At 40.1% G+C, this 20,530-nt stretch overlaps 1 protein-coding gene across 3 annotated transcripts in view; it reads right to left on the reverse strand.

Moving 5' to 3' along the window:
• The window catches only part of SGMS1 (sphingomyelin synthase 1), a 198,079-nt gene that overhangs the window by 144,016 nt on the left and 33,533 nt on the right, over window positions 1-20,530 (reverse strand). The window contains exon 2 of one of the 3 annotated variants that reach the window (XM_034776040.1): window positions 19,959-20,024. The exons of the other annotated variants lie outside the window; for them this stretch is intronic. The gene's annotated coding sequence lies outside the window, so the exon portion shown is untranslated. The remainder of the gene's footprint in view (window positions 1-19,958; window positions 20,025-20,530) is intronic. 3 annotated transcript variants of the gene reach the window in all.

The raw sequence follows: 20,530 nt of genomic DNA on the forward strand, positions 1-20,530 counted from the left end.
GCAAAATGAGATCAAAATTACAGGTAAGACATCTGTAAGGGGTGGAACTAACCTCACTCGAGCGCCCCCTTGTTCGGGTGTGTGCCTGCATCTCTCTCAGGGTATGGTCTTCACTACCCGCCGTATCGGTGGGTAGCAATCGATTTATCCAGGATCGATATATCGCGTCTCGTTAAGACGCGATATATCGATCCCCGAATGCGCTCACCGTCGACTCCAGAACTCCACCAGAGTGAGCGGCGGTAGTGCAGTCGACGGGGGAGCCGCGGCCGTCGATCCCGCGCCGTGTGGACCCCAGGTAATTCGATCCAAGATACTTCGACTTCAGCTATGCTATTTGCGTAGCTGAAGTTGCGTATCTTGGATCGACCCCCGCCTCCCCCCCAGTGTAGACCAGCCCTCAGCCTATGGTGATTCCTGTCAGTGGTTTCTCAGGTGATCTCAGTGACTTGGACCTCTGGCCAAGTGAATACACAGACTGTGGGCTTTCAACAAAACAAAACCATTTCCGGGATAAACAGTTCAATGATAAAGTCTCAATCTGCAGTCTTTAAACAGTGCCAGCCCTGGTATTGAGCCGTACCCCGCAAGGCTTCGTCCCTGGAGGCAATGGTTTTGCCCTTTCTGGGCCCTTTTGGCCCCAGCTCTCCATCTGGGCCACTAAGTATCTCAGTTCCTCTTCTGGAGGGTGTATTCAAGTCCAATACAGTTCAATGTTTACTAAATTGCTGACCCTCTTCAGGGCCTTCAGTCCCCTCTCTGGAATTAGGTTCAACTCCCACCTCAGGGAGTATGCTACTCCACCTCTGGCTGGTGAAGAGGGGACCCAGGCCCGCCCACTACTCTGGGTTCCAGCCCAGGAATCTATGAATAGCAGCCACATGCTGCTGTGTCTCCTTTCAACTTCTCACAATGCTGCTATGATTCCCTGGGCTACTTCCCCACGGCCCCCCCCACCTTCACAAATGTTCACCCTTACCGTAGGGTTGAAGTCTTGTACTCAGTCCCAGCAGCCAGCCAGCCAGGAGCTCTCTCTTGCTCCCCTGGTCCCTGCCAGCACTCAGCTGTCCATGGTACTACAGCTCCCTTGGGCGAGCCAGGAGCACCATTTGCATTCCTCTGCTCTGAACTGCAGCTCCCTTTATATGGGTCTGCAGCCTTTCCCTGATTGGCTGCCTCCTGTGCGGTCTCTCTTGGAGAATTTAGCTCCACTGCTTTTTTCTGGGACAGGGTTTGGTAGGATCCTGAGGCCTCCAGCAAGGGGCCTCTGAGGCTCATATACCCCATCACAACATCTACCTAAAACAGTGGATCCATCTAAGGAGAAATCAAATTTACAGCTAAGAAAAATAATTTTGCCTTTTTCCTTGCATTAGATTCACTCAAATACAATTCCCACTGAAGTAACACACCAGATTTCCTTGTAAACAATTCATACTGAAAGACAGAAAAATCAATGCCAATTCCACTCTTAACCAACTTATTAAACGGCATTTAATATTCTACCCAAACATTTTATTCTAAACTCTAAATAAATGTATTGTTCCTTTTTTCTACTGCAGCATTAGAGGCACTTGGCAAAAATAGTCACATACTTTATAAAGTTTCTTTGCCATTTCTCTTAATTATGTCATTGAAGCCTCCCCAACTTCTACCCCAAGGCCAACAAAAAACACTATTCCTTTTCTCCTTCATAACAATTATTAAAAACATTTTGGATTTAGAAAGTCTTAGGCCAATATTTCAAATCTGGATGCCTAAACTTATATTCCTTCCTAAATCCATATTTAGACACTAAGATAAATGTGGCTTTATTTTTCAGAAGTGTGTCATAAGTCATAATGACATCCGTGGGTGCAGTGTGCACACAGCAAGTCTGAAGATTAAGCAACTTCTATTTTAGCTCTTAAGATTTAGTAGTCTACCCTTAGGCACCAATGGTTTTCAAACATTGGCTTTAATGTTCACAAAATAGGGTTGTACAAGTCTCAGAGCTGTAATTTTGATGGTGGTTCATAAAGATTATGGATTCTGTAGTTATTTGACAAGCTGGTTCCTTAAATCACAGAACAGTTAAACTTTGTATTTGCAACCATTCTTAATACTCAACTAATGGCTTTAACCCTTATGTACAATCTAAGTGACCTTAGAAAGAACATCTACAGCTTACTTGCAACTTCTTTTTCTTTCGTATGGCTGGTATAGAGCAGCAACTACAATTTCACCTGAAGTTGATCAAGCCAGATGGCTATATCAGGAATGGAAAAATTTATAGCAGTGATGCCTCTTTCATATATATAAATTGGCAGTAGGTGGTGATATGTTTGATGGTCTATCATGGAGAGCCACACACGCACGCCGGGGAGTCCTTGGTTTTCTGTTTGTGTATTAGATGTCCGCTTCTACCATGGTTGGTTCAGATTTGGTTCAGAGTTGACCAAGATGCCCATGGAAGGCCGAACCCAGGAATCTTCTGAGTAGGATCCGGCACAAGATGCTTATTTTTTAAGACCTGTTTAGCCCATTCTGCTTTCTAAGCCTCCTTCTGATCATAGCCTGATTGCATGAGGTTAAGTGAATGTTCCCAGAAAGGCTTGTGGGACTTAAGATGCTGAGGGGAAGAGGGGGCACTGTCAAGGTCTTGGTGGATAGGAAGACATCTGTTTTCCTGGATTCTCTGAGCTTCACCGAGTGTTGCAGCAGTTTGGCATATCAACTGGGGAGCAATGTTAGACAAAACAGGTAGCCATGGTGTTAGAGTCAATTTAAGGGTTCCAATGATGCACCTCATTACGCACCACTGTATTCAGCTGGCTGTCAACAAGTCACGTGTGGCTGCGTCTGCTTCATACCAGTGCACAATATTCAGCTATCAAATATACAAGTATCATTGCAGATGTTCACAACATTCATGCTGATGCACCCTAGGTTTTACCTGCTAGTTTCTGAATTATGTTGGCTCTCGTTTTTATCTCTGCAGCTACCGTCTCAAGGTGATCATGGAAAGTGAGGGTGTGGTCAAGTTTCACTCTGAAGTATGTTGGGGTGTAATTATGTCGCACATTTTTACTAGAGAAAGCTACTTTCAGTGTGTTTTTGGCACTCCTATAATCAAGATGAAATGCGCTTGCCGCTTACTATTATTTTTCCAGGGTTTGATTTGAGTCTCCATTTCCAGAAGTATTGTTCCATAATTCGGAGGTCCTCAGTTACCGCCTTTTCATAGACTCATAGAAGATTAGGGTTGGAAGAGACCTCAGGAGGTCATCTAGTCCAACCCCCTGCTCAAAGCAGGGCCACCCCCAACTAAATCATCCCAGTCAGGTCTTTGTCAAGCCAGGCCTTAAAAACATCTAAGGATGGAGGTTCCACCACCTCCCTAGTTAACCCATTCCAGTGCTTCACCACCCTTCTAGTGTCATGGAGATTTGGTGCTTGGATTGTCATAGCAAGATCCTCTGCACATCCAAATGTTTGTGATTTAGTTGGAGGCATGTCACTCATGTAAATATTAAAAAGTGTTGGCCTGAGTACAGAACCTTGTGGTAGCCCATTGTTTATGGTATGGGGTGAGCTGGTCTTATAACCCAAGTAAACCCATAGGCATCTGTTACTCAGCATGGTCCACAGCAGGTGACCTGTTTGGTAGCAAGTTATAATTTTTGCAAGTTTCAGCATCAGGGCCATCATCTTAGTCCATGCAGTATCATACTCAGATGACAGGTCAACAAATACTACACCAATCTTTAGTTTTTTCTGATAGCCAGCCTCAATGTGAGTTGTGAGTGCCAGAACTTGGTCGCAATAACTACGTTTTGGTCAGAAGCCTGCCCATTTGACAGGGATAATTGACTCAGTAAAAGGGCGTTCTCATTCTTTTGAGGATGATACATTCAAGAAGTTTATAGGTCGTGAATAGTAGAGAAATCGGCCTATAGCTTCCCACTTCATCAGTGGGCTTCCCAGGCTTTGGAATGGCAATTACCATTGCCTCACGCAATATTTCAGGGATCTGTACTGTCCTTAAAGTAACAGAATACAATGTTGCTAGCCATTGGATTCCTTTGGGGACGAGATGGTGGAAGAATTCTGACAGAATACCGTCAGGGCCTGTAGACTTCCATTTTCATTCCTAAAATCATGCACGGATACACAATTAAAATCCATGGACAAGAGTCACACACTGCTGCGTGGACAAAACTCCTGTCCGGGAGTATGCAAGTGGCTTGTACATACCAGCGTGACCAGAAACAGCTGCCAGTGAACCTGGTGCCCACACAAGTGAGTAGGGCTGGGGGCGGCATAATCACACTAGAGGAGTTGCCTGGGCTAGGCGCTGGCTCCTGAGAGTGGCAGCCCAACATGGGCTTTTGCGGTGTGAGAGCTCCTGGTCTGGTTGTATTGCCGGAGGAACTCCTGCGTTTCTTTCGTTCAGCTGGGAGTATGTTTTTCAGAAAGCCTCGGGGAATGTTCTTCTTTCCTACTACTTTCAGGAGCCCTGCAAACTGTTGATAGCATTCTGGTCTCACCAGAACTCTTGCAACAGTTTTCTCAAGAATCTGTAGGCATCCCAATCAGCTTTAGCAAAATTCCATCATGCTATCTGTTTCGGAAAAAACACAAGCATTTCTATGCCTGTGTTGGCTATTCAGAAATGGTGGTAGTACTTCACTTGATGTGATGAGAGTGTTTCGTGTCTAAAGATAAAAGTGGAATGTTAGGTCTGGATTGTACCCACATTACCAGTGGCTTGAATAGAATATTGATCATAGTTTTAGTTTGTAGATTAATTGTAAGTCTTGTGCAGCTATCTAGTCCATGAGATCATAGAATCATAGAATATCAGGGTTGGGAGGGACCTCAGGAGGTCATCTAGTCCAACCCCCTGCTCAAAACAGGACCAATTCCCAACTAAATCATCCCAGCCAGGGCTTTGTCAAGCCTAACCTTAAAAACCTCTAAGGAAGGAGATTCCACCACTGGAACCATTCCAGTGCTTCACCACCCTCCTAGTGAATAAGTTTTTCCTAATATCCAACCTAAACCTCCCCCACTGCAACTTGAGACCATTACTCCTTGTTCTTTGCCATCAGCTTCATTTGTTTTATAGCTCCACATAGTGTGGTGACTATTAAAATCACCTGCATAGATGCATGAATAGGAGTGCTGGGTAGCCCTGGTTTTGGCCATCTTGTGCTAGAGGCTTTATAGATGTTGGTAATGTGGAGCTCCCTTACTTTGATGATTGTGGTAAACGTGGTCTCTTCAGTTGGTGGAATAACATTAAAATCATAGGTGTCCTTGATGTATATTGCCAAGCCATATTTTGAATGATAATGGCCAATCATTAGGTTGTATCTGTAGGTACAGTAGTGCCTAGACTGTTGGTCACTGCTAACATGGGTCTCTTGCAACATGAGGATATCAATATTGTGAGTCTTCAGCAGGCTTCCAAGGAACTCACATTTTGCCCATAAGACTCCTTCGACATTAAGTTGCAGGATTCTTGGCCCAGGGTCTATTTGACACATTGCCTAGCCCTAAGGAAGAACTTTAGGATTTGTTGAGTTGTAATGACCAGGAGATCACTGAGCCATTGTTTGGTTGCTGAGTTGATGGCATTTGTTGTGGAAACAAAGGATTTTAAAAAAAATTAAAATTAAAGCATAAGGGAATCTTCATAGACCTTAAGTTTCAACTCAAAAATATGAACAGATTCAAAACAGCTTTTGAAGATCATCTTAAAAACAGAAATTTTTAAAGATATACTGGCATTTGCTCATTAAAAAGTCAACTGAACAGTAGATTTAAGTATTTCTAATTGAATGATGTGTTTACAAATTAACAATTTTTACTTTTTACCTGGCAGGACACTTGTCTGAAGGACTGAGTAACATAGGTACTCCTATACTGGATAGTGGCCCATCTAGTCTGGCATTCTTTTTCAGACAGTGGCTTGTACCAGATGTTTCAGAAGAAGGTTCAAGACGTTTGCGGCAGACAGCTATGAAATAACCTGCCCAAGAAGCTTCTTCATAATCCCAGTAACTTTTAGTATGGAAATTTATGAATCCCCATCTTTCGTTATAATTAAAATTGACTATATACTCCAACTTTTTGTTTTCTGAGGCCTGATCTACAGTTTTTGAGCTAGTATAGATGTTTTGGTTAGAGCTGAGTGTGTGGGGTGTTTTTTTTTTTTTTTTTTTTTTTTTTTTTTTTTATAAACTTAGTTGTACCAGTACAATCCCTACTGGGGAGACAGTTATGCAAGTATGTAAATGCCTTGTAACAGACAGTATTGACTCATTCTCCTTCCCATATGGAAGTAAGCTATACTGATTGTAACTGCATCCACACTAGGGGCTGTACCAGGCTGTATTGACGTAGTTAAAAAGATACCGTTTATGTGTTTAAACAAGCCCTTAGCCAGTTTCTAATCCATGACATTACCTCTCACACGATAGCTACTTAATTTCCTTGTTAGCATCTGAGGTATTTTAACAAAAGCTTTTGAAAATGCAAGTAAATGCCATCTCGTTCTCCTTTATCCACTATTTTGTGGATACGCTCAAAAAATTCTAATCAGTAAGTGACATAATTTTCTTTTGCAGAAGCTGTGTTGGTTTACCCCATCAGCATGTTTAATCAGGGAGTTTTACCATTCAATTTTTTAATGTCAGCCACTTTTCCTGGTGCACAGACTCACTAATTTGCCATTCCCTATTACCTTTGGAGAGTGATAAAAAGCATTTGCTACCATACAGTCCTGTAGTATAGTCAACAGTTTTAACGACATTGCATATTATCAGCTCCTCAGACACTTCATTCCTAAATCCCTTCAAAACTCTGAAATATATCATCCAATCCTAGTTATTTGGTACTATTTTTTTATTTGTTCAAGAACCTCCTCTTTTGACAACAACATCTGTTATTATCTGAAGAGGATAGCTTATTACCATAATCTCTATGATGACGACTAATACAAAGAAATCATTTAGCTTTTCTGCCATGTCCTTATCCTCCTCAGTTGCTCCCCTACATCCCCCATAGTCACGCAGATCCACTAATTCGAGGCTTCCTGCTTTCGATTCATTTAAAATTACTGTTATTTGTTTATGTCTTTAGCAGTTTGCTATTTAAATTCCATCTTAACCTTCCTAATTTCCATTTTACATTAGAAGTTAAAGATAAAATGTTAGTGAAGGCTTCTCAAAAAGGATTTTGTTAGGTCTCATTTCTATCATAAGAAGACTGTAGTGATAGTCTACATTTTCTGATTTTTTTCTTCACCTTATTTAAAATTAATACTTAATACAGCAGGCAGCATAGGAAATGCATATGACAAGAGCTAGTTGTTTCCTTCATCTTTCTAATAGGGAAAACAGTTGTCAAAGCACCTCATATGCTGCCCTGGCAGGACTTTGAGCACTGAAAAGTTAGTCATAACATTCTGAAGCCCTCAGGAAGCTGCACTATTATTATGAATTATTGCAATATAATAAGGTGACTCAAACAAGCTTTAACCACTAAAATATCTTAGTTTTAATGGTGTCATGTTTCATGATCAATGAACTACATGTGAAACTGCCTGAGAGAAAATGAGTTTGAACTCAAAAGATGCCATTCTACACACAAAATTAATATACTGAATTCTCAATAAAGAAATCATGCTGGTTAAAATGTATTGCCTACTTACAATTGAGACTATTGCCCATGTGACTATTTTCAGTTACGAGAGTCACAAGAAAATGAGCACACTAAAATATACTCGCCTCACTAAGCCACTTACATAGGCCAGTCAAATATTGTTGTTTTTTTTTATAACACAGAACAGCTCCAGCTGAATAATTAATGAACTTGTAAGTCTTGCCTTACAGATCATGCTATATAAGGAAACATTTTAAAAGGTGAAAACTGCAAATGAACTGAAAAAACTAGTTAAACATTCACAACTTCGAAACACTCAATTTGATCCTCAGAGAAAAGAGTACCCTTAATAGTGAGAGGGGGTGTAAGTTTCAGAGGTCCATGGAGGCACAAGCCTATACATTTGGTTTTAAAAGACTTGATGAAATCAGATCTTGAGTTTAGCCAGTATTTCACTAATATCTTATGTAATATTTTTGCTATACACCATTTCAAAAAATACAACAATATTTCCAAATTACTACTGAATTTTGCACCAAATAACTTTTTATTTACAATATGAGGTCCACTTTTACCACAGCAACTACATGATGAGATAGCACACCTACAGAATTCCAAAGAAATAGTGGTTATTCAACCACTCCAAGTTTGGGTTTCGGAATCTTATTATTTCTATTGCTTGATCTCTTCATTTTCAGTTGAACCATACCTACCTTGTGCCTCATCACCTGGAGAGAAGTGGGAGGCAGTTGGGGACTGTGAAATAAGCACATAGTTGTAGCAGAAACACCCAGCTTATTAGCAGTGAAATGGTTAACAATGTTGCTATGTAAACTGTCATTGTTATGGTTCAGATTTAATACTCCATTTATATGACTAGAGCAGCTCACACATCAGCTTTTTTTCCCAAGCTGTCTAGAGACTCATGAAGATATCACATCAGTTTAAATTGGGCTCTCTCATTTTCAAGGTGCATTGTGACTATAAGGACTAACAACATATAGAAACTCTGCCCTAATAGGTTGAGGCTTGTAAAATAATTCGTATTTTAACATAAAAGCTGGCGTTTAAAAAAAAAAATCAATCAGTAATTTTCTTCTGAATTACAGAGAAACTGAAAATTTCTACTTTACTTCCACTTAACTTCACTGAAACACTTAACATTTACTAATCTGTAGCAAATTGTGACTAGTTAGAAAGTTTGTCCCAAATTACTGTATCTTCCTAATCCACCTCTTTCCAATACAGATTTTGGTAGGTACTATCTTATATATAGGTATATAACTAAAAGTACACTTTCTATGTCGTGCATGAAGACCTCCAGTTTTAAGGCCACTGCAGACAAGCAGTGCTGAATTAGTTCTCTGATTTGTCTAATATACAGATCAAAGGTCTAAGCATCTTTTTAAAAAACTGATGCAGCAGTTATACAATTTCTTCTGTGTACAAGAGGGTGTCCCTATGAGGAACAGTGACAGAAAGTGTCATTTCATGTGGCTTTCCTTGAAAGATCTGGAAAGTAGGCTGCTGCCAAAGTTCTCCAATAAGAGAATTAATGTTTTCTATTTCATCAAAAACAGTTGAAGATGACACAACCCCAATGAACATGACAGGACTTTGACAGCTGCAGAAAGGGGCCTCTAGTGGGATGTCAGAGAAGTGACTCTTTAGACAGGTTAGAGACAGGAAGTCATTTAAATCTGGAAATTGACAACCAGTCATGAAGGCTCAAAGTTTAAGTCCAGTTCATACTACCATGGCTTCAAGACATATGCTTTCTTTTGGGCACTGACAGCCTGAGATTCCCCCCCGAGGAAGAGGGAATTAAGATATAAGGAATCTAGCTTAGATGCATGAGAAATCTCCAACTTACATGGGAATGGTCTGCCCTACACACAAGCCCACCTTAAAAAAAAAAAAATCCAGCTTCCTTTATATTGAAATTCAGCTTTTAAAATATGATGAAATACTTTGCGTTTTAGGCATATGCCTTGAAAAGAACCTCACCAACGTCTATTTTGCTAATGACATAGCACTAGTTATCAAATCAATGAACAACCCAGTTGCGGTACTTAAAGCCCTGGAAAGCTCAGCATCAAAAGTCAGCCTAAAAATTAATTGGGGTAAAACCAAAACTCTTCCAGTCAGTGATTTCAAACACACGGAGGGCTTTAGCGTCTTAGCGGGCAACCACCCAGTCAAGATTGGTGGTGAATTCACCTGCTTCAGATCTGTTGTTGATAACAACAACAGCGTCAAGAAAGAACTTGAAGCCTGGAGTGCAAAAGCATCATCAGTAATGGAGCACCTCATCAAGAATGTCTTTTGAAAACCAAACAGTCTGATAAGTAGAGAGAGAAACTATGGATATACAATGGTGGTCAGTATTCTGATCTATGGAACATGGCCACTCACTGTCAAGATTGAAAAGATGTTGGACACCATTCCAATGAAGCATCACCAAATGAACAAAAACATCAAAACAGTATGAATTCAAGTATAGATCTATTTTCTAACTTAACAGGTCCTGTGCTTTCAAATGGTTGCCCTACGCTCTCCAAGGTGGCATCGTCATATGCACCAAACACCTACCAACTTCCCTGCAAAAATCACTTTTGAATTCAACCCAATAAAAGCAGGATGGGGAAAAAATCCAGAAGACCTAAAACACAAAGGTTGGATGGAGCCAGACACTGGTCCCTCACAGGCCTCTAATCCCGTAATATACTGGATTTGGCTAGGGACACAATATCATGGAAGCACATCATGCATTTAGTGGCCTCCAAAAGCATGAGAACAAATCTAATCTAACCTTTGCCCAATAAGCCTCTTCTGTCTGGGAGAAATTTACAAAACACAGCTGTACTGATGTGAGAATAATGGCAGCCATTGTGTACACAAAGTTCTAGCAGCCAGACCCATTTTTACCTCCATTTTAATTGAAGTTGCTCATAAGAGAAGAGTAATAGAAAAGGTAATAAAAAACACTAATAAAAAATGGTCCAAGTCAACAGAGTTGTCAGGCGAACCAATGAGAATTTTTGGTAAGTTTTTCCTGTGCAGGCAGCTGTTTCACAGTGCTTTCCATTTGAGGATCTCCTAGTGTTAATATAAACATTAGTTAACTGTGAGCACTGGATCAGGGCTTATACGAGGTTAACACTTTTTCTATCTTAGGTACTTATATGGCCCCCATTACTATGTATCTGAGAGTCTCGCACACTCTTTAACGTATTTGTCTGCACAACAATCCTGTGAGATGTGTAAGAGCTATTATTCCTATTTCACAGATGGGGAACAGAAAGACAGAGAATAAAGTGGCTTGCTCAGGGTCACACAGGAAGTCTGTGGTGGAACAGAATCTGACCCTAAGTCTCCCAAATCCCAGGCTACAACTCTAATTTCTCTCTCTCAGATTTCAGGGGAAATGGTCCACTGGTTCAAGTGCTGTTATGATCAGAAAGAATTCTTAATCAAGAAGCTCACTGTGTATATTGTGTCATATCTGCTTCCATTACTGGCCTAAAATTTTGTATGATAACACTGCAGAATCAATTCAGCTATGGGAGAGACAGCAGGACTTTTCTGGCTAGCAAATCACCAACATCATTAAACTCCAATGATGAGAACAAATACAGCTTGACTTTCAAATCCCAGGTTGAGTTCACAAGAGTAGCAGTTAAAAGCCATTTTGTTTGTAAGCCAGTAAAATATGCACAAACGTTTCCCCACAATGCCAATTTAGCATCACTTTCAGAGTAGAATCACTTTAATCTAGCTGTTCATACTGTTTTGTGCCCATTCCGAACACAAAATGATTTATATCTTCAGTTACCTCATCCCCCCCTTTTAGTAACAACTGAATTAACTATTCCTAGAAATATAAAAGCAGCAGATATTTGCAACTGGAAAGGGATAACTACTAACCAAACCAAAATGGTGGCTCTCAACCCCTGCTCCTAGGTAGCCAGAATCTAGCTGGTGCCTCCTCCCATTTACCAATACAGGAGGGGCAGAGTGGCCATGACACCAACAGTGATTCTCAGCCCATGGCTGAAAACTCATTTTAGAGCAATTATTTCAGGCTGCAGATTTTGGCAGGCATCACATTGGTTTGTGTGATTTTCGTATTTTTAAAATTCTCTCCATAACCATAAAGGTTAGAAACTTTAGAAAGGTTTCAGAACTTTAGAAACTTTAGAAAGTCCATGCTGTCCCACAGGTGAGATGTGTAATTTGTAAAGTTGTGTGTAAAAAAGCTAAAAATGGGGGCTCTTGGTTCCATGTGCTGTGCTGTAGGAGCAATATTGCTGTTTGTACATATTCCCCTAATTTGTGCACAGAGCTATCCCCCAGCTGGAGGTATAACCACCTCTTTATTACCCCTTGTAGCTGTTACTCCCACCTTCTCTGATCAACTGTCACATTCCAACTGCCACAGAACCTTTGGACTCCAACATTCCATCTGGTTCTCAGTGGCCCAGTGATGATTGAACCGGGTGATATTCTAAACAAAAAGAACTCTCAGCCATCCTTGTAGCTGTTTCTATCTCTTCATATTGACTCATACATTCTAGGCTTCATAGTGACACAAACAGAGTGACAATCCTGTAAGATCTGTGCTCCTTACAGCTGGTGGTGGTTGTGAGGTGTAAGCTGTGGTGAAGGGCTGTGTGTCTGTTCGGGGTAAATTGTGTGTTCTGGTTGTATTGCTGTGTGGGTGGTTCTGAAGAACTAAGGAAGCTGGGCCAAGTAATCCACCATCTGTGCCGGATCCTTCATACAACCAATGAAACTGTCACATACAAATTAGCTGCAGAGCAAGGGTGGTGCTTGGTTAAGCTACCTCTTTATCACAATAGTCTAGGACACTTGGCACGGCAATAGATACATGCCCCACTGCCACTGTACACAGCACTGATGTAATCTGTAAAGTCAAAATGGCTAAGAAGTTAAAAACTGGACAGTAACAGACCATGAAAGCCAGTGATGATTCAGCCTGGTGCTATTCTGAACAAAGAGAATTCTCAATCACACTTGTAGCTGCTTCTATAGCTTCACACTGATTCTACAGATATAAAAGGTTTCAGAGTGACACACAGAAGGACTTTCCTGGAATTATGTTACACGGATGAGAGAGTAAAAAGAGGGGAGAAAAAGGAGGGTGGTTACAACCTACAGGTTGAGAAACCTTAAACTACTGGCTTTCTTCCCCTATGTAGGAGAAGGGAACATCTTATTTCTTCAAATCTTATAAATTCCAATATGGAACATCAAATGAAACTAAACTTTATTTTCCCTGCAGGCCAGCCATTACATGGCTACCAATTCAGATGAAGACTCTTCTCCTTGATTTGTGTCCTATGGGGATTAGATTTAAACATACTTTGATTTAAACAACTTTGACCTTTACTACTGTAAGTTCTTTATCTGTATGATGGGGTTTTTCTTTGGGGGAGGGGGGCTATTTAAAGTGTGAAAAAAAGAAAACAGGTCTAGGAAAAAAATAACTCAATTATCCCAGAGCATCACAAAGGGCCATTTAACATAGCACCATTGTTGCTAGCAGAGCTCAACAAGTGTCCAAAAACACAAAAGACATTACATTTCCTTCTGACTGTAACAAAATGGTCTTTCCCATAGAAAAAAACAACAGGGCAGCAAAATTCCCAGCTGGAGAACAACTAAGGATCCATTCACAGCATTGTCTGAACTGACAAATGATAATGCTACTGTCTAATAATATGGAAAAGCACAGCTGCTATCTCATAAAATGTCCTCTCTTAAACTAGGATTAACAGACCCACTTGCAGAAAGCATTTCTATTAGACTTTGTTCATCAGTGCCTAATATATTTCTCCACAACAGAATCTCATCTTAACGAACGCCAAGTCACTTTTCTTCAAACATCTTTTTGGTAACCTGGACATCCTTTTCCTCCTGGACATCCAGCAAAGTTCAGTAATACACTTTGTGGATGAACTGTGAGAAACTGATGACTTTTTTCCCCAAAGAGATTATAAACCCAGAAGGGACCATAGTGATAATCCAGTCTGATTTCCTGAGTGACACAGTCCTTAGAACTTCCCTGAAATAATTCCTGTTTGAACTAGAAATAAACAGATGACAGCGTCTAAAACTGTATTTATTAAAAATTCTGAAGCAATTTATTCTTTAAACACAAAAATAGGGGTGTTGGTCCTACTGTCCTGGTCAAATTAAAATTCTGGTAGTTACATTCTGCCCATCTGTGTTACCCGTACATTTTCAACTTGATACAGCATTGTTTCAGTTCTTGTCCTAAACTGATGTGCTATGTTATATAACGCCCTGTTCACATTACAACCTAGCAATGGCCACATTCCAAAGGGCCACTATAATCAGTTTATATAGTATGCTATGCATTTTATTCATTCAAGAAGATCCCAACTGCTATGCAAGGGTTTAAGACAGAGAATGGATATTTCAATAATGTGTATAATAAAGAATTAAAATTTGATCATCATACACAAATTAATCTAATGAAGAATTGGCACAGCTTTGTTACAGGTTTTGTAATTGAGGATAGAGAGAGAGGAAAGGAGCAGGAAGAGGAAAGAAGGGGAAGAGGAATAAGACACCTGCCTAGTCACAATGAGTAGTTTGGGTTTTGTAGGGATCATGGTAAGGTGAGTTTTAAGGACAGATGTGGAGGAGGTTAAAAGTAATAGGTATCTGGATTTTATCTAGGATTTTTCCCATGCATGAGGGCCAGACGAGGAGAAAGCATGGAGGTGTTTAGGAAAGAAGCTGAATGGTGGACTGTAGAGGCTGGGAATACTGGCAAAGCAAAGGCAGGGATCAACCTCACAATAAGTTACTACCTTATCTAGGGCTGGATAAGTTACGAAGCATCTTAAAGCTGAAGCAAGAGCTTGTATCTGATGCAGGTGAAAGGAGAGCCAGTGTAGAATGTAGGAAGAGTAGGATGGATTACCACAGCTCCTCCAGGATCTAAAAAATAGTGGATGGTGAGTAAGGCAAATCAACCAGGTTATAAGCTCCTGAGAGAAATATCACCGGCAGGGGAGGCTTGCATATTCTGGTTCAAACTGGATTCTCTAGTGGCCAACAGACAAAAGGAGGATTTGGGGATAAATAGCCTGAGTTTCAACTGATTCAGGGCCTTCTTTCTGATCCAGCATTTCAGACAGGACTTTCTGTCCAAGGGTGGGGAGGAGCCTACAATCTTTGCGGAAGGGTTGGAAGAACTTGACCTACTAGAGCCCCACAGTATTTATGGGTGACCTATGGTAAACTTTTAACATGTGTATAGGAACTTGTATTTTTTTATGTTTTCACTGTAATGCTTTTACCTTAAGGATAAATGTGCTTGCTCAGAAGAATCTGTGTAGTAACTTATAACTGTGGGCAATATAGTTAGCATAGCCTTTGGAGAGAACGCAAAGTACAGGCACTGGCCTATTTAGGTAGTGTGTAAATCCAGGGAGCTGTGCAGTCTTAAAACCCCTGGTCAGGACAGAGTAAGATGCAAGTCTCTGCACAGGAGAGGTGATAGCTGGGAGCAGGAAACCTTTAAGTGGATGTCCTCAAGGGACCAAGGAAAGGGATTACCAGGGTGCAGCTACCCTCTGACAGCCTATTTTTAAAGATATGTTGTCTCTGAAGTGCTTTGGCTCTAAATAAATAATGCTTTGCTTTAGGAGGCTGTTTGATTACTGATTACATGATCATTGCCCCAAAGAGAACAGAATAGTAGGGTCTGGACATAAGTCAGACTTGCTGAGGTGATCACAGATGATACACAGAACACTACAATCTGCCAAATCTGAGCGTGAGAGAATTGGATGATTCCATTCCAAGAGAAAGGTGACAGTCTGAGAGCTGAGACCTAGAGGGCGTGCACATGGAAAAAAACAGAAGGAGTCAGAGGTACAGTTTGTCTGGGAATTAACAGCATGTTCAATAAATCTGAAGATGAATGGAAGGAAGAGGGATTGGGTGATTATTTGACAGAAAGGATCAAGAGTGGGTTGTTTTAAACTAGAGAAGACCAAAGCATGTCTGTACTGGGAGAGAAAGGAACCAGGTGAGAGTGAGGGGCTGAGAAGAAGAAAGAGAGGTGGTTAGAGCTCAGCAGGAGAGAGAAAAATTAGCAAACAAGAAGGATGGGGTCACTTGGTCTCGTCTATTCAGTTTGTCTTTTCTGTCCTCTCCCAACAAAGGATGAAATGTTCCAGAGCTGCTCAGAGATCCTGACAGAAAGACTAGTATGAAACGGTTTGTGTCACTCTGGTGTTGTAGAGGAAGGATAGTGTGCTGCAGCAGCACAGGCACAATCCTTCTACGTGACAGTTTACCAAGAAGTGGTTTCTGTACTCAGATGGAGCAAAAAACTTTTCCACACTCCTGAACATAATTTAACTCTGAGTAATGAAATGTAATCTTCGTATACCCAAACACACATCTTAAACATTCATATCCATCCCAAAAGCAACAAAGTAACACACATATCATGTGAAACTATCACAGAAAAAATGTTCTCTGAAGATCAGAGTTTTAAACACTAAGACCATCATCAGTGACAAGCAGCTTAGTATTCTGCACTGGACATTTTCCAACATAAGAGACCTATAATTTGGTACAACTTAAATTAGCCATCCTGGTCCTATAAAGTCAGACGACAGAAATATTAAGGATGTTACAGTTCCAGGAGCATCGAGGGGGCCCGGTTTCTAGAGTTCAAAGCTTTCCCGTTTAGTGAAGTGTCTCCTTCTCTGACCCATTCTACCACCGACTATAGTTTGTAGTTTGCACAGAGCACAATCCCTTAAACCCTGATCAATGTATTTACCCTGATTCAAGTGAAATTGCAGAGGCACGAAACAGAGAAACCAGGAATGAGGAGGAGTGAGGGAAGCAACATGGGGGCACTTTCTTACCAAATACCAGGGCACCCATTTATACAAAACCAACACTCTCGAGTCTCTCCTCTGAATATGCTGCTCCTGCAGTATGATAATTAAACACATTTTTCTGTAGGATTGAGTGGCCCCTCAGTTATTCAGATATTCTTCACTTCAGTTTGGTAAGATGCAAAGGAGAAATGCTCTTTTTATGTCTACAGTCCTTCTTGGGGCTTAATTTCCTGCAACTCTGCCAATGAATTTAAGCAATGCCCAACCACAGCTAGACCCACCAGTCACACTCTTCCATGAGCAGTCAAATTAGCCACTACCCTCCATCCCCAACACTATCATTTTTAAAACATATCTGCAAAATAAACAAGGGGACAAAAGCTTGTCCTCTTCTAAAGTAGTGATGTGGAAATAATTTTCTGCTACTGCAGTAGCTCTATCATATATATTTGCAGCAAAATACTACTAAATAATACACTTTTGAAATTAAAGAAAAATGCCAGAAAATTTTCACTGAATGGCCAGCACTGGAACAATGGAACACCTCACCATATTTCTTTCACTACTATAAAAGTTTGCTAAGATACGATACAAGCTATTTCTCTGTAGAACATTCAGATATAAACAACGAAGCTTTACTTTGTGCTGTCTCTAAAATTTGCCTACTTTTCTACTTCTGATTTCAACTGGAGTAGACTTGGGGCAGTTAAGGAGACTAAATAAGCAAACAGACACTGCAACAGAAGCCTTTTTTTTTTTTTTTTTTTTGGGTGCATGTTACAAAAAGTAGTTGAAGGACTCTTTACTATGAAACAGATTCTTTAAGAAGTGCTTAGCCTTCCTAGGAGAAAAGCAAACTAATTCCAGAGAGAAATACCCTTGACTCAAACTATACAAGAACCTAAAGCTACTTACAGTACTTGTACCATGTAGCTGAAGTATATTTAACAGAAAAAAACCAAGGCTCTCAAGGATTTGAATCCCACAGTTTAAAAACTTTTTAAACATCACTTTACTTCTGACACTGACAAACAGTCATGTACACCTTTCCTATGAAAAGGCAGGTTCTGAATCAGACTGCCAATACAATACTTACAGTTTCACTTTTTCTTTAAAAAGATTAATTGCTTTATACAGCATACAAAAAAGGAAATATATTCCATTGCTTAGCATTTCAATCAAAAATCCATCACGACACTAAAAACTACAGCTTAGCTTTCCATTTTTCTTTACATAAGGGAAAAAAAGGTAACACAAAACAGAATAGGCAATCCAACATAACACAGAGATTGCAGAAAACCAACATATCAAAATACCTGCAGTGTTTCCTGAAGCATTTCCAGTGAAAACCCTAATGTTGTATTTTAAGTTGTGGGCTTCAGTGTGCAATAAAAAAAGAGAGTGAACACAATTAAAGTCTTCTGAACTCCAGGCAGGTTTGGTCTATTTTAAAAGGCCACATTCCATCTCCACCCTCTGCAAACACTCCTGAAATAAAATCACATAGCCCACACCTGAAAAGCAATCTCGCCTCCTTCATATATCAAAAAATGGTTTTCAAATAGGTCAGTACATAATGTACAAAACTGAAACAGAAAATTAATCACATCTATGAAATTTATTTATATTTTAGTGAGTTTAGGCCTCAAAGTGTGCCAAACTGACAACCGTACAGACTGTAGTCCTCTCTGAAAATCAGTATAGCATGAATAGCAGGACATATTTCCCTACACCATTCCCAACCTTGAGCTAGATACTCCACCTCAGGAAATTGAAGAGTAGCTTAATCTCCATGTCCACTCAGTTCCTTCTGCTGAGAATTCAAAGAGTAGCTGTGACATGAATGCAGTCTAGTTTGACAGAGATCCCCAGCTCAGTTCACACAGACCAAAAGCCATTGTATATTAACTACTTTATCATCACCAAACTGGTCTTGTCTCAAGCTAGTAATTTAAAAGGGGTACTGTATTACAGTGTAATACCACTCCCTTAATCTAGTCCTTCACTAACTGTTTTCTACACCATATTTACTTCCATAATATCTATTCTGCTCAGTTTCATTTGTAACCTCTAAGGACCACACTAAATAAAGATTATATATAACATCCTCAGAAAAGTTATAGCAACCTCTCCTCCCCTAACCATAAATATAGAAGCCTTGCATGAAAAAAAACTACACACCAGTATAAACTAGTTACTGTTCTGAGCACGGATGAGTGTAGATCCTAGCAAAAAAAGAACAAATACATTCAAGGTCAGGTTTTGTGGATACAGAAGTTTCCAGTTAGCTCTATTTCTAGAGCTGTGCAAGTAATTTTTCACAATATGACCTTGCTAAAAGAGGAAAGCACAATTTCCAGTTACTGAAACAAAGTTATGCCTCACAGTGGAAGTGCTGCTGGTCAAAGTTTCTATTTAGTTTGTCAAGTCATTTGGTCTCCCCTTGCTTATGAATAATGTGTATATATGAGATATATAAAATTATAATTAGGACTGTCAAGCGATTAAAAAAATTAATCACAATTAATTGCAGTTTTAATCACACTGCTAAACAATAATAGAATACCTTTTATTTAAATATTTTGGATATTTTCTACATTTTCAAATATATTGATTTCGATTACAACACAGAATATAAAGAGTACCATGCTTCTTAAACATTTTATTACAAATATTTGCACTATAAAAGAGAAACAAAAGAAATAGTATTTCAATTCACCTCATACAAATATTGTAGTGCAAGGTGTTTATCATGAAAGCTGAACTTACAAAAGTAGATTTTTTTTTTAAATGTGCACTCAAAAATAAAACAATGTAATATTTTAGAACCTACAAATCCACTCAGTCCTACTTCTAGTTCCTCCTTTAGAGGAGTCTTGGGGCATGGCATGGGGGAGGGGTCGGTCCCCAGAGTGAGGGGCTGACTGGAGGCAATGGTGGGTTCAAGACCCCTACCTCTCCACCAGTGCCGGGTTGGGAGCTACTTCCTCCTCTCTTCTCTCCTCTCCTTCTTCTCTTCCCACCCTCCAGAGGCAAATTGGGTTACTGCATCTGACCGGACACTGTCCGGTCCCTCCGCAGCCCATGCCTTCCTCCGACCAGATGTATGCTATTAACGCAGTTTAAAAAATTAACGCGTTAATTTTGTTTTCAGTTAATCGCAGGCATTAACTGCAATTAATTGATAGCCCTAGTTATAACAAATATTTCAATGGGAAAAGGGCAAAGAAAGAGGGATAGGAATGGAATAAAGGAGAGCAAGAGACTCATACCTACCAATTTCCATCCCAAATTCTCTCCCTGAAGTTTGATCACAAATTAAATAGTGAAATTTCACATTTAAGCTATACTGGCAATACTTTAAAGCTCACTTTTAGCTTCTGTACTCACACTAGCAGAATTTATGCTGCCACAATGATATCAGTTTTACATGTTGCTCTTCCTCAGAGTCACAAGCTGTGAAGGGGAGAGGAGAGAAGGATAAGATAGTTTGATCAGGTAAATAAAAATCTCCAGTCTGAAGTACTGTGACTTGGAAGTGCTTGAGAAGCTGGGAATCTATAGGGCTTGAAAGCTGAGAAGAAAATGAAATAAAACAGAGGTGCTCAACCTATGGCCCACCAGACCATTTCATAAGCCTTGTGTCCTGCTTCAACACAATATACTAACAGCCAATTCATTAGCATTTTGTCATCATGTTTACATCACTTTAGTTTACACAAGCGTACACACTTATGAAACAAGGTCAACTTAAAACATAAATCAGTACAGGTGACTTTAAATCTTATTAAAATGTGTAGAAACTGTTTGACCCACACAAGGTTGTGCTTAGGCTTATGTGGCCCTCCTGTAATATGGTTGGGCATCACTGACCTAAGACATTCATGAAAGAACTTGAGGGAACTCTGGGGAGGAGCTATGAGTCAGAGACTTACAGCAGAGGGGAGAGAGGAATGATTGCA

The sequence above is a fragment of the Trachemys scripta genome, chromosome 7 (assembly GCF_013100865.1).
Source record: "Trachemys scripta elegans isolate TJP31775 chromosome 7, CAS_Tse_1.0, whole genome shotgun sequence".
NCBI classification, from domain to species: domain Eukaryota; kingdom Metazoa; phylum Chordata; order Testudines; family Emydidae; genus Trachemys; species Trachemys scripta.